General features: G+C 31.0%; 1 long non-coding RNA gene across 1 annotated transcript; it reads left to right on the plus strand.

The window, feature by feature from the left end:
• The first annotated feature begins 13,385 nt into the window (after window positions 1–13,385).
• LOC143201365 (uncharacterized) lies at window positions 13,386–14,114 on the plus strand. The gene is made up of 2 exons (XR_013006937.1): window positions 13,386–13,528; window positions 13,601–14,114. It is a non-coding gene; the product is annotated as an uncharacterized LOC143201365 (long non-coding RNA).
• The last annotated feature ends 898 nt before the right edge of the window (window positions 14,115–15,012 follow it).

The raw sequence follows: 15,012 nt of genomic DNA on the forward strand, positions 1-15,012 counted from the left end.
GAAACTTCATTCTGGTACTTTGGGTAAGAATATTCTGCATATTTAGCAACAAATTGTTTTTATTTTTAAAGCACATTTAACGTATATTATAAGTTTTTTTCTCCATCCAGTAATTTTGTTTTAGTATTGTTCTTGAAGTTCAGATCTACGATTTGAGACTATTTGAGAGCTTAAATGGTATTTAACGGATGTATCCCCATTGGTGCGCTCGATATATAAAACATAACATCGTTTTCAAATATATCTTCATTTAACTAAAATAATTTACTATTAAACTAATTTCACAAGTCAATTAAATACATCAAGTCAATTTCACAAGATGTGAAACTTCATTCTGGTACTTTGGGTAAGAATATTCTGCATATTTAGCAACAAATTGTTTTTATTTTTAAAGCACATTTAACGTATATTATAAGTTTTTTTCTCCATCCAGTAATTTTGTTTTAGTATTGTTCTTGAAGCTCAGATCTACGATTTGAGACTATTTGAGAGCTTAAATGGTATTTAACGGATGTATCCCCATTGGTGCGCTCGATATATAAAACATAACATCGTTTTCAAATATATCTTCATTTAACTAAAATAGTTTACTATTAAACTAATTTCACAAGTCAATTAAATACATCAAGCTAATTTCACAAGATGTGAAACTTCATTCTGGTACTTTGGGTAAGAATATTCTGCATATATAGCAACAAATTGTTTTTATTTTTAAAGCACATTTAACGTATATTATAAGTTTTTTTCTCCATCCAGTAATTTTGTTTTAGTATTGTTCTTGAAGTTCAGATCTACGATTTGAGACTATTTGAGAGCTTAAATGGTATTTAACGGATGTATCCCCATTCGTGCGCTCGATATATAAAACATAACATTGCTTTCAAATATATCTTCATTTAACTAAAATAATTTACTATTAAACTAATTTCACAAGTCAATTAAATACATCAAGTCAATTTCACAAGATGCGAAACTTCATTCTGGTACTTTGGGTAAGAATATTCTGCATATTTAGCAACAAATTGTTTTTATTTTTAAAGCACATTTAACGTATATTATAAGTTTTTTTCTCCATCCAGTAATTTTGTTTTAGTATTGTTCTTGAAGCTCAGATCTACGATTTGAGACTATTTGAGAGCTTAAATGGTATTTAACGGATGTATCCCCATTGGTGCGCTCGATATATAAAACATAACATCGTTTTCAAATATATCTTCATTTAACTAAAATAATTTACTATTAAACTAATTTCACAAGTCAATTAAATACATCAAGTCAATTTCACAATATGTGAAACTTCATTCTGGTACTTTGGGTAAGAATATTCTGCATATTTAGCAACAAATTGTTTTTATTTTTAAAGCACATTTAACGTATATTATAAGTTTTTTTCTCCATCCAGTAATTTTGTTTTAGTATTGTTCTTGAAGCTCAGATCTACGATTTGAGACTATTTGAGAGCTTAAATGGTATTTAACGGATGTATCCCCATTGGTGCGCTCGATATATAAAACATAACATCGTTTTCAAATATATCTTCATTTAACTAAAATAGTTTACTATTAAACTAATTTCACAAGTCAATTAAATACATCAAGCTAATTTCACAAGATGTGAAACTTCATTCTGGTACTTTGGGTAAGAATATTCTGCATATATAGCAACAAATTGTTTTATTTTTAAAGCACGTGTAATGTATATTACAAGTTTTTTTCTCAATCCAAAAATTTTGTTTATAGTATTGTTCCTCAAGCTCAGATTTACTATTGTAAACAAAGAGGACAGATGATTATAATTTTTATCGAATATTGGTAATGTATATTGGGACCTAATTTCCGCATATGTCGAGTTTTTCTTTCACAGCTGTATATATATTCCGATAATAATTTTTTGTCTCTAGGAAAAATGTAAAATATAATTTTACGTGATCATGCTATTGTTAATTGTTTTTTATCTAAACATGCCGTAATGATTTAATAATTCCAATAATATGGAAATAACCGAAAATAATACAAAATCTTAAAATGAAACTGTTAAAAATTAAATAACTTCGCTTGATATTATTTTAACACACTTACTTTCTGTTTTAATGTCGTTCCAAATGTAAAATATGTGCAATGTGCGATACGAGGTGCTCGATTTGATAATTATTTATTTGTATCGCATATTACACGAAAGGGCTTAACATTTTTTCTGGATATAAACTTTAACTGTGTCAAGATTCACGCCTCTAGGTGCTACCGATTTCCTCAAAAATGGAGGCAAAATATTGCCTGAGCCGATTAATAGATTGTCGTCCAAGTAACCATGACATTTTTGAGAGCCCAGTACAAAGTTCTGCTTGATCTTTTAGACATACCTTTTCCACTTGAGCTTAGGGCCCAGTATCAAGCCTAAATATTTAGCTGTGTTCGCAGACGGTATTACTCGGCAAATAATTATAACTGGCAGGTAGTATTTTTTTTGGTATGTGAAATCTAAGTGTAGATCTCGTAGCAATGAATTTTATTCGCTACTTTTCAGTCCACTTAGTAAGGTTATTGACAACCATTTGTAATCTATTTACTATGGTCTCCATATTGTTACTTGTATCGGAGTAATGCAGTATAATTAGTGCATCACTATATCAGCAGCAGGTACTTCTTCATATTTAGGGATATCTCTAGTAGAGAATAAACACAATATTGGTCCTTGTGGTACACTCGTAGATGAGGTTTCATAGCTGAATATTCGTCACCGTATCGTATGCCGAAATGACGGTTCAAATGAACTTAATGTGTATTGCTTAGAGTTTCCATATGGGAAGTTAAGTGTATGGAAGGTAAATACATATGGAGTATAAAGTACTTTTCCAAGGGGATGTCGACTGAGCTAAAAGTACGCATGACCCCAAACACAATTAGAAATAAATTTTAGAAGTTATTCTTAAAGCCGCAAACTTTCAAGGTTTGCAAAAATTCGGGGTTTAAAATATCTTAAGTTACTCCCTCTTTAATTATAAGCAAAAATTTAAAATATTACGGGAATCTACATTCTCCAATAACTGTTTACTGAGAAGTCAGTAATGCTGTCTTTATATGTAAATTGTTCTATGGACTATTACATTTCAATGATACCATTGAATACGTTTTACTAGGGATAATCGACTTTCGACACCTTTTATTAGTAAAAACCGAAATTTCTTTTTTTGCTTCTTTTTTTACTTTCTTTCTTTTTAAAATACTTTTCTTTCCAATCTAATATATAGAAAAAAGCCAAGAAGAAAACGAAACAAACAACAATCATTTAGCGAAACGTTGAAAATTGTTTGCTTCCTGTACGGGACTAACTCGAAATAAATAAGCGATAAGAACGTATAGAGGATGGGATAAGGTGCACCAAGGCCTTATAAACAAACAACAAACGTTATTTCCGTTAATTCGGGCTCCGAAATCTGTGGAATGGAAAATCTTCGGGAATCTCTTAAAAGCCACGACGCCACTAGGAGAAATTTAAAATTTTACGTGACCCCAATCAGCAAACGCAATTTCGGGGAAGTGGCGGTTTAAAGTTAGGGCGTCGGAGCGGCCGCACCTCGCGTCCCGTCGCCCCTCGTCCTTAGCCGCAAAGTAAAAACAGCATATACAGGCAGGATTTTTCTGGCAACGATATGGAGTTAAGATAAACACAATAGGAAAATTTCTGCTATTTCTATCGGAACGGAGAACACAATAAAATTCCTGGCCACCGTTACCGCGACAACTATTTGGAACGATTACCGTACGTAGATCTAGATAAACATTGTTTTATTTTAAACTAAAAATATATTTAGCTTAAATGGAAGTTAGACTCCGGTAGCCTTGCACAGTTTAAAGTTAAAATAAATTTATTTTAAATATATCTTAAATATTCTAAATATACCCTTACATCTAGCTTTCATATTAAAACTTCATCGGAATATCTCTCGTGCTTTTGATAATTTCATTAGCAATTTTAACTTTTAAGTAAATAGACGTGGAGTATCTTGTTTGAGTAGCTTGGAAACAAATGTATTGCATAGTAAGCACGGTTAGGATTGTTACATTTTTTGTCATTTTCGACGATTTTATCGTAGTTTTGCGAATATACAAGTGTGTTTTTGCGATTAAAACAGAACGTTCAATACAAAGGACGTGACCAAACACAAATGTCTAGATGTATAAATAAAATTTGATATAATATATTAAAGCAAAATGTATGAAAAAGTGTGTACAGATAAAATTTTGGTATAGCTAAAATTTTTCTTAACAGACAAATGTCAAAATTCAGCATGCCAGAAATAGGGGCAACACAGTTCAAAAATACAAAGGCAAGCGATATTTAATGAGAATTAAGTCAACGATTCATATAAGTTTAATTTTATAATAATAATAGATCTTTCGTAAAAATGACTAGGAATAATTGGATGAATGTGCCAGGTATTATCATTGTTGCAAGAAGTTCTCATATAGTAATAGAGATACAACTCAATAGTATTCTCTCGCTAAAAGTTTGGCTACATCCAATAGATAAAATCTAGATGGGGTTTTGATCGCCAATTTAAGTAATTTGGTCAATTCAGATCTCCCTTATTGGCATCTGCAAGAAAAATATTTTGCTGTGAAGACATTTCATTAAGTTTTCATTTGATAAAGTTTGGCCTGACGTGATGTTTCATTAACCAATGAAATTTAAGTAAAAAATTATTTATTTAAAAAAAAATTAAATAAAATGCATAAAAACATAAAAATTATATATAGAAACAATATACATAAGTATCAACAGATTTCTATTTACCTACATTTTTTACATACAGTAGTAAATACAAATCTATAACATATACATGTATATTTATTTATCTTTAATCCATTGTAGTTCTGCATTTTGGTTTTATTTAATTGAAAATAAATTTATCATACTTCCCTGTAAATATTTAGTTAAAAATAATTCATACTGTTATCATATAAATTCTTAATATAATGTGACATGTTATTCTGAAAATCATGACATATTATACAATGAAAAGTTTTAAAATGTATATATTTTAGGATGTGTTAAAATTACTGTGGCATTATTCACATTGCAGAATCTAGTAATAAAATAAAGCTTAAATAAAGGTAGTTAAAATAGCCACACATAATATAATAAAATAATCTTGACGGAGTTTCCTGTGAAGTTGAAATACAATGTTATTGGACATTATTCAAATGTTGATTGACTTTGCGATAAAGGTCTTCTTGAAGTTTAGTCATATTTACTCTGACATTTTTTACATTGTTTCATTAGGACACATTTTGGGTTTATACTGGGAGCAAGATTTTTTCCTATTATCGCCTATTTGTTGCTAACAAGATGAAAAATAGTTTAACTGTCTAAATGAAACAGTATATCTTTGTATACATACAAAATCTTTATGTATATTATTGTATACATATCAGATAAAAACAATGGTGAGTCACATAATACACATGCTTAATCCAGATAATTTGGGATTTTTAACATGACCTATCTTTTTTTAAATAAAAGTCAGAAATTTGTCGAAAAGAAAACGATGTCTTATTATTTTGCTCTTTGCATTCCTGGTTACATATCTTAGAACAAATATGCACTGTAATAAACTAATTTTGGTTACAATTTAATTACAAAAACGTAGAAAAAATTTGAAAGCTTTGTTCATTACTTCTGTCCAAAATTAAAACAAACGCACCATAGAAACGGACTATTGGAAATGGATATATTGGACGTCGCGAAACATTTCCCCAAAATTGCCTATAAAGTTAAATCTCTATTTTCGCTGTGTTTATTCTTGGCTGGATAACTAGTTAAGGCATATACTTAAGGTGACGACGAATGAGAGGGGAAAAAGTGAGAAGAATCGCAGCATTGAATGTGTATTCGTAAGTTTGGTTGATAGTAACAAAATGTTAATTTTTTAATATCGTACATATTCTATTTTTGGTCTTTTTAGCCATATCCCTATAAAAAAAGAAAGTGCCTATCATATATATCAAAATTGTGAAAGATAATTTTTTAACATCATCTCTCTATTTTTAAATAAGAGCCGGAAATTTCTTCAAGGGAAAATGATACTTCATTATTTCGCTTTCTGTATACTTGTTTACATTTCTTAGAATAAATATACATTGAGACGAGTCGATTTTGGTTATAAATTAACCACGAAAACGTAGAAAAAATGCTAAAAGCAATGCTCTTTATTTCTGCACTCAGAAAATGGCGCCCAAAATTACAACAAACGCATCACGGAATCGAAATGAAGCAATAAAATGCCTATGCGGTTCTTAGTATAGCGATTAAAACAAATAATAGGTTTAAAGTAGTGACATCCCTGGAGAAAAACAAAAAGTCTATCATATACATTAAAATTGTGAGAGATAATAAAATAGGACTAAAAGGAATACCATATTATCTCCGTTCGGCTAATTGGCGTGATTAATTGACTTTCATCATCTGGAATCTCTCATTTTCTGTTACAGCCATTCCGTCGAGCTGATGCGACGCGACTCGTCAAGGAGCAAAACGAAACCAGACGGCAAAAAGATCAAATTCAAATTAATAGGCGGCGGGGAATTAGACGGGCGCCGCGGCGGTTTCTGGATTTCGGGCGGCAAGTTTTTCGACCCGCGAAGCCGCTTAAACTCTTTAATCTCCCAACTGGCAACATCGCGCCATTTTCGCAAAGTGCACCGTCGAGAATTCCTGCAGAATCATTCCGAATTCATTTATCATGATTAGGAAGTTATCTTCGAGACGAACCATTAATTTAGATGGAGATCGTGCGGTTACACATCCGGTAATGAATTGACTAGCGACGTTATTTCATTACGTCGTCCGAGGATTGCAGGAAGTTCGCGAGGTGTAAGTCTTCTTGTCGGGTTTGCGGCTCATCCATATTATTTAGATTCATCAAAGATGTTTTAATTTACCGTAATATACTTTTAAATTCGACCAAATATAATCGGTACGAATTTATAGTACTTCCAATAAAGCCAATGGAATGCATATATAACGTCGAATGTACTAGAAGAAGATTAGAAGTTATAGGCTAGAAAATGTCGTTTAGTGAGGAATTGAATGCGTTAGACAGTTACTTAGAAAAGGAATGATATAATGAGGATGCCAGTAAAATGCGCAAGAGTGGTAATTACTGATTCTAATAAATATTATGTTGCCACAGTTTCATTGAAATATTTTTTTAGCTGTTGCCGCTACAATTATTGATATAATATCATGCACAATTAATATAATATTAGTAACTATATTAATATAAGGCGGGTGAATACAAAGAGCCACACGATACAAAACCTATGACGAATCAAGAACACCTTGAAGTTAGCTCTGTTTCAGATAAAATTTATGAAATGTACAGAGAAAGGGTGATTAGTTTTTTTGATATAAACATAATTTAACAAAATTATTTCAGGAGAAACTCTTAGTCTGGGAAGTATTCATAGAAAACATAGGAATATGCAGCTCTTTGAGGGATGTAAATCATCGCTTTCTATATTGTTAGGCAACGTAGGATTTAAGTGGCTTAGGGATAATCCAAGAAGAGTTCTAATTGAGCTTCAAGAAATTGCTTTTAAAAGAAAGCCTACATCATTTTTAAAAACATATAATAAAATTAATTGCAATTTATTATTTCAGTTTATGTTGACGTTTAGTTTATATGATATATGGATATTATTCAACATTGCTATTATTAAATTGATAATATTAAAATTCAACATTGGACCACTCTTGCGAAATCCTAATAAAGAATGCAAGGACCACAAAAGTTGATAAAATAAGTTGAATGTGAGAATAAAGTTTTATTATTCATAATATATTTTAAAAATTTATTGCATGTATATTATTTTTTCATGGTGAAATCAGGCATGGCTTTATTTCTAGAGTTGAGATAGTATATTGTCAGTTGGTGAATATAAATTAAATATTTATGTTTTAAGTAATTTCCTTTTTTATTAATAAGTTGGAAATATTATATATTGAAAGAAGCATTGTCTATATATAACATCTTCAATTTTGGTTAATCTCCATTAGATAGCCAATATTGATAAATGTTGAAATCGTGAACATGTGTTTATAGATTAGGAATTAAAAATTTGGTGACTGGCTTACACAGTGTTTATGATAGTGAATGTGACAAAATGAAACTTTTTCCACGTGGGCTTATCCTAATATTTAGAATTATCAATACATGGTGACCGGAAACAACTAACTATATATAATTAACATAATTAAAATAGGATATCTGTTGAAAATCGTATTGTAGAGTATGAACAATTTGCACGTATACAGTGCACATATATATGTACAGAGGCACTGCTAGGAAAAAACTTAGAAGAAAAACAGTTACATCAAAATATTTCTATCTATTAATAACTCTTTGCCACCATATCAATTGGATAACATTAAATATGCAGAGATATGGAGGAAGATCTGATCTACGGTGTACTTTTTATTGGACCTATTTCTAATAAACAGCAAGATACATAAAATACAGACAATTTTCAATCTAATAATTTTTCCTCAAAGAGAGAATACGTCTCATATTAATAGTTTCCTTTGAAATAATAGTATTAAATTATGATTATATCTAGAACATAAATATTATATATTATATGAAATATTATAATATAGGGAAGCAAAAATTTTCTTGAATGTTTGTTTTCAAATGGCAATAATTTTTACTATTTTATTAAAAATGTCTGAGGATTGCAGGTGGTTACTGAAGTGCAAGTGCTCGAGATCCTTATTATTTAGATTCATCAAGAAGTTTTAATGCGTTTGAATGATGAGTCCATTTCTATTCAATTCATTTTACTATGTTTCAAAAATGTAATATGTTTTAAAATATTATTATCTCCTATTCTCATTATCATCTCATCTTATTTTCAAATGTGTGTAGTATGGAATGAAATAATGAATTAGGGCAAAATAATTTTGATTCCCCATGTTTTAAAAGTTAGTTTATGTATACAAAGTTTAAACACTAACCAATGGTTTTTGAGCTGTTTCGATCGATAATATTTAATCTCTGGTGAAACAATGATTCAATCACTGAAGAACTTTTGAGATTCAAGAGCGAGAAACTGAATAAAGCAATTTTTATACGCATCATTTCAAGGTCTGTTTTATTAAGAGAATTGTAAGGACACCGGATCAAGCGATAGTCTGACTGAACTGTAAAACTTCTTAGTCAATCTTTCTCAACTTTTGCTGGTTTACTAAAGATGCGCATGCTTTAGTGTTAACGCAGTGCAAGACACCTCCTTTCCTGTTGATCAATTCTGGCTAGTTAATTGACTGTTTCAATCATATTAGCTGTTGACACGCGGAAGACGAATTAATCGTTCGGCCTGTTATAAATGAATAAATTTCCTTCCATTCTATCAAATTCTTAGTATCACGTGACTAACCCACATATGCTGGTTAACATTGTAATAATTTTTTATGCAAAGTTCAAATATTATTAAAAACGTATTACTTCTCTGATAGGTCTCTGATACCGATTTTTCAAAAAGGAAGCATTACTTCAAATACCATCCTTTCTACTTAATACATAAATAATCACGTAAGAGGTGGAAGGCGCAACAAAAGGTAAAAGAAGGTAAGGAAAAATTACTACGATCAAACGTAAACCTACAAACTGTCGTTGCTGTGTGTCCTTGCATATTTTGCCAAATAAAAAATACTTGCTAAATAGAAATCCAGCCGTAATTAAAATACAGGCCTGAAAGATAATAGCCCATAGAACAGTCTAAACGCAAAAGACAGAATTATATGTGTACTCACTCAAAAGTCATTGAGCTCTAAAAGCAAGACGACTCCAGCAGTTTATTTTAATTAATCAAAAACTGTGGGGTGCTTTTGATGATGAGTGCTTAAGTGAAAGCTATTCGATGATTGACCGTAAGTTAATAAGACTGGATTTTCGGTTTCGTATGAATATTATCATTTCTTATTATCTAATATTGTAACCAACAACAACGTTAGACTCTACAGATTTCTTGGAACTCGATATAAATTGACAGTAGCTGAGATATTTGATGCATCCTTTCCTTTCCACCTGCCCTTTGATTCTATTTCTGCAAAGTATTAATAGCGTAAAGCTGCATTCAATAGAGCCTTCCAAGGATTATTTCATTCTGTTTTATGCTCAGGAATCTCAAAAGTCACTTATATTAGTTAAAATACATTTTCTTAACCCATTACAACAGTAATTAAGTCAATATATGTTAATAATACGTCATTGTGTAATAATATAATTAAAATCAAATTACATATCCCGATAATGAAGCTAGTACTCAGTCTGGAAGGTGAAAAAATTGTTTCCGCATCTACAACCCGGAGCGTCTATAATTATGGCTGTCATTTTCACCATTACCGTGAGCGCGTATCCGTTAATATTTCATGAATTTCAACTACAAGGTAGACGCAAAGCTCACTCTGGTACTAGACATAAAAGCGGCCATCAAACACCTTCATAACCACGCACTGGGACGTCCCACTTCCTGCAGGAGGCAATCTGGTCCCCCACATTCTAATTTGTAATTATGCAAAACTCGCGACAATAGATTAAATCTGCTGGAGGGGAAGCTCACGCACACTGGTAATGGCTGCGAAGCAGTTTCCGGATAAGGTCCCGAGAACATATCTTTTCCACGGTTATTGCCCTGCCATGGCAGTGGGATCTCGTGAAGGGTATATAGATAAACGTTTAAATAGAAAACGCGTCCTTTGGCGCCCTAAATGTACATGGAACGCTCATTTGTATAAACAAAAGATCGTCTTTTAAGTAAAATGCACAATCCAACGACGAACAGTGGATTTAGTTTTAATCGTAATACTATAATATTATACTGTAATAAAAAGGCAATGTGCAGAAAATAGAAAAACTGAATTGGTAATTAAATGTCGTACTCGTAACCATGTTTTCACTGAGTATTAGAGTCTCTAGAGGGCAGGAGATATAAAATCAAGAACAACTAATAGATTTATTTTCTTTCGATCTGAAATGCTGTAGGTCATTTTGTGTTATTTGTTTTTCTTTCTATTCTTTCGTGTACTTTTAAGGACATTTATTATTACGTCATATTTATAATATCTATAATAAGTTAAATAATTTGATAAGTACAAAGATACAACAAAGGATTTATTTTCTAGGATGTAAATGTTCAAATAGAACGCATTCTTTTACAATAGATTATGTTGTAGCAGAGAAACAGTATTTGAAAGCAAACAATTTATTATTCTCTTTATTAATCTCTTAGAACGTTCACAATCTACCCATTGGTAATAAGTATTGCTATATGATTTCCGTCACATAATATAACCATCCTGACATGTAGAAGAACACTTCAGTACGTGATACTATATAAGTTATACTAGATACTATTCTAACTTATTTTAAATTCGATCCTAACTTATTCTAAAAACTATTCTAATTTATTCTAGAGATTATTAAATCTCACTCTATGTGTCTATTAATCAGTTCGTATGGTCGTTTGGGTTTGAGCCTATGCACATTTAACTCTTTGGCGAGTGCATTGGGATGCACTATTAGTCTTTCAGAATACTTCGTACTAACACTTCGAATTACACTCGTTATGGATTCTAAGGGGATGTCGCGCTGAATTGGTTTGTTGGAAACGTAATATGGGGCATCGACGATGACTCATATTCAATACCAGTGGTCCAAATGGGTCGAGGTCGATCAAAATGAATTCCCAGATATTTAAGGTTGTCTGCTTGCGGAAGTACATGATTATCAAATTTTACTGAGGGACATGACTATTGAAAGATCACAGGTAACAGGCTTATGGACGTTAAGAGGAGACGTCTTCTGATTTTTTGTCATGTTTAAGAATCATTATGATTTGAGCCACTTTCCAAATGCTTGGAAAGTTGTTCAGTCTTAGCATGGCATTAAATATAAATGTTATTAATTTGATGCACTTTTTTGAGAGCTCTTTTTAGATTCTTCCAGTAATTATATCAAAACCGGGAGCTTTCTAATATTGATTTCTTTAAGTATTGTTTGTTTTACATAAGTAAGTAAAGTTAATGAAGAAAACAATAATAAACTTTTTATAATATATAAAGATTATTTTATGGGCTCCTACATCAAGGGTCAGGAGATGAACCTGTTTTTTTTTATTTTGGACCAGATAATTTTGGATCCCAATGGGGAAAAGCAAGTAGTAAGTTTTTCATAAAGTCTACATCGTTAATTGAATTTCACTGAGCCTTTGTCTCTATCTGTCGATTCCTATCGAAAAGAAAAATATGTCTACTATTAGGTACAAATATAATGTTTTTTTTCAAAGGAAGTAAATTAAGTGTCAAATCTGAAAAATATAACATGTGTTACTCCATAGATTCTTTTCAAATAAATGAATCTGTCCTTTCAACTTCATGCAGATGGGAACCAACACCAAAAATACTAAGAACGAAGTGTATATGTGTCAATATTGCAAAAATATTACATTATTTTTCCAATATAGTTATTATGTTGTTATCTAAATTTTATATTATATTATATTAACGATATCAGGAATCTATTTTAATTTATTAGTGAATACCGCTATATCTTGATTTCTTTATTATTTACCAAAGTTATGCCTAAAAAAATAATATTTAAATGTTGTTTATTTTGTTGAATGAAGAAGATATGATTTACATGCATTGTACTTAATATCTTAGGGACTACAAAATTCAGTATATTGTCATTCAAAAATTTGTTTTTCGGTTGTAATATTGTTTTTGTTTTCAAGATGTTTCCTTCATGTGTTAATCAATATTGAAATACAGAATTTTATTAAAATTCTTTTTCTAATGTTTCGCTGATTCTAGATCTCTCATTGTTAATTGAACTTAATTTTAGCTTTATTTAAATTTTAATAAGTAGTTTATTAGACGATGAAAAAAGATAGGTAAGAAATAGAACAAAATAAGCTGTTATTATTTCATATTTATTTCTTACATCAGATTATATCATTTATTTCAAAAATTTTCCATAAATTCTATATAAGGACCGTCTTTTAAAGTCTTCTAGGATTTTGTTTAATCTCTTGAGTCGGCTTAAATCCATGGTACTGAGACTGATTTGTGGGATTAGAAAATAGCCAGAAGTCAAATGAAACTACCTTTATTTCATGTCAATATTCCACGCAACCTCAACTTCGTTATTATTCTTGTTGACGCGATCAGAGTGGAGTTTAAACATTCACATAGCGCTGATAGATGGCACTAGAGTGATAAACAACGATCAGGTGTTTTGTGTAAATTTAGAATACCTTATAATGTTGTCACGAAAGTGTAAATATGATGCTGATGCATTTTTGTTATATATGTGGGCAATTTATTAATGTTCGAGGCGTAAAATACGAATTAAATGCATCTCACATTCTCTGTGAAGCCTACGAAGCATATTTCAACTGTCCTGTTCGGAATCAAAACAAGACATGGGCTCCGCATGTTTGTAATAATTTTAAAAGATGTTTGCAAGGTAATCAGCAAATTTTAATGAAATGGTGAATTAAATATAATGGACATATTAAATTCAATTTCTATATTTTAGGTTGGTATCGAGGTGACAAAAGGTCAATGAAATTTGCAATGGAATATTGCAATGCAAATTTGTTGGCCCGCAAATCAGACAGATTTTTGCCGATGAAAAATTTCCAACTCTGCTGAATCGTACTCAAAAAGCGAGTTGGATCAGTTTCAAAGCAGTTGTTTCCGGATTTTTAGGAAATAACAAAGCGGAAAGCTAGGTGAAAATATGATAAAACATTTTAAGGCCATGGACTGCAAGATGTCGTTAAAGGCTCATATGTTGCGTACTCATTTAGATAAATTCAAAAACAACATGGGAGCGTATTCAGAAGAGCAAGGAGAATGTTTTTACCAGGACATTATGAGCTTCGAACAACGTTATCACGGCCAATACAATGAAAATATGATGGGAGACTATATTTGGAGTTAGTACCTGTGAATAAAAAAGAAAAAGTAAAAGCGTGTCCTTCTAAATTATTTTCTACTTTTTGTAAGTTATTTTGATAGTAAAATTTAGTAAAAATAATTAAAAAGTTCATTTAAATGGTTTCATTTTCAATTAAAAATTAACACCACAGATTTTAAAAAATAACAATAACAAAAACCGGACCGACCTTTTTCATGCCACACATTTTTTTTTCGTCCAATTACGGCCTAAGGAAATTTAATGCTTTAAAGTCGAAGTCAAGTTTGTGTTGACCCGTTTAATTTTACATTGTAACTATTTAATTTCTACGGATTTCTATACGGTCAAACACAAAAACGTATACATCGATAACATCTCTTATACGGGATTGGTTTGTCGTGGCGCTTGTTATCAATAAAGCGATTTTGAGTTCGCGTAGAAATTCACATAAACCTGGTATTAATATATCTCGGGTCGAATGCGTCAGACACGTAACACTCCAATACATGACATTTTCCCTATGCTCCCTACCCAGCTATATCAAATGCATTATTTATTAAGAAAATCATCTTAAAATATATATCAACGACCTAGACGCCGTACAAGGGATCGATATGTTTGCATATTTATTTACTCAATGTGGGTGTCAGTTTTACCATCGAAAACATCGATTAACAATTCTGAGTGTGATCTACGGATGACAGCTCTAGTAAAATATTCATATCATATTTCGAAAATTCAGTGATATACATTTTTTATGATATTTCGATAGTTCAAGTTTATGGCGAGTTAATTAAACATGATTTATTGACGAAAACGTAATGTTATGTAAATCATTTACTTGAAACATAAAGATTTTTTATTGTCATACAGAGTCTACACCTGATGGTATTAATATGACATAAAAAACAGATAATGACGCAGTGGTAAAACGACCACATACGGTTGCGATAGTCGCGGGTTCGAATTCTGGGACATGGTCGTAAATTTATATTTGTTATCGTTTAATGTTTGTGAATGTCCTAGGT

Source organism: Rhynchophorus ferrugineus, unplaced genomic scaffold, assembly GCF_030347505.1.
Source record: "Rhynchophorus ferrugineus isolate W39M unplaced genomic scaffold, kcgeb_rfMv2 rfM8, whole genome shotgun sequence".
In the NCBI taxonomy this organism is placed as follows: Eukaryota; Metazoa; Arthropoda; class Insecta; order Coleoptera; family Curculionidae; genus Rhynchophorus; species Rhynchophorus ferrugineus.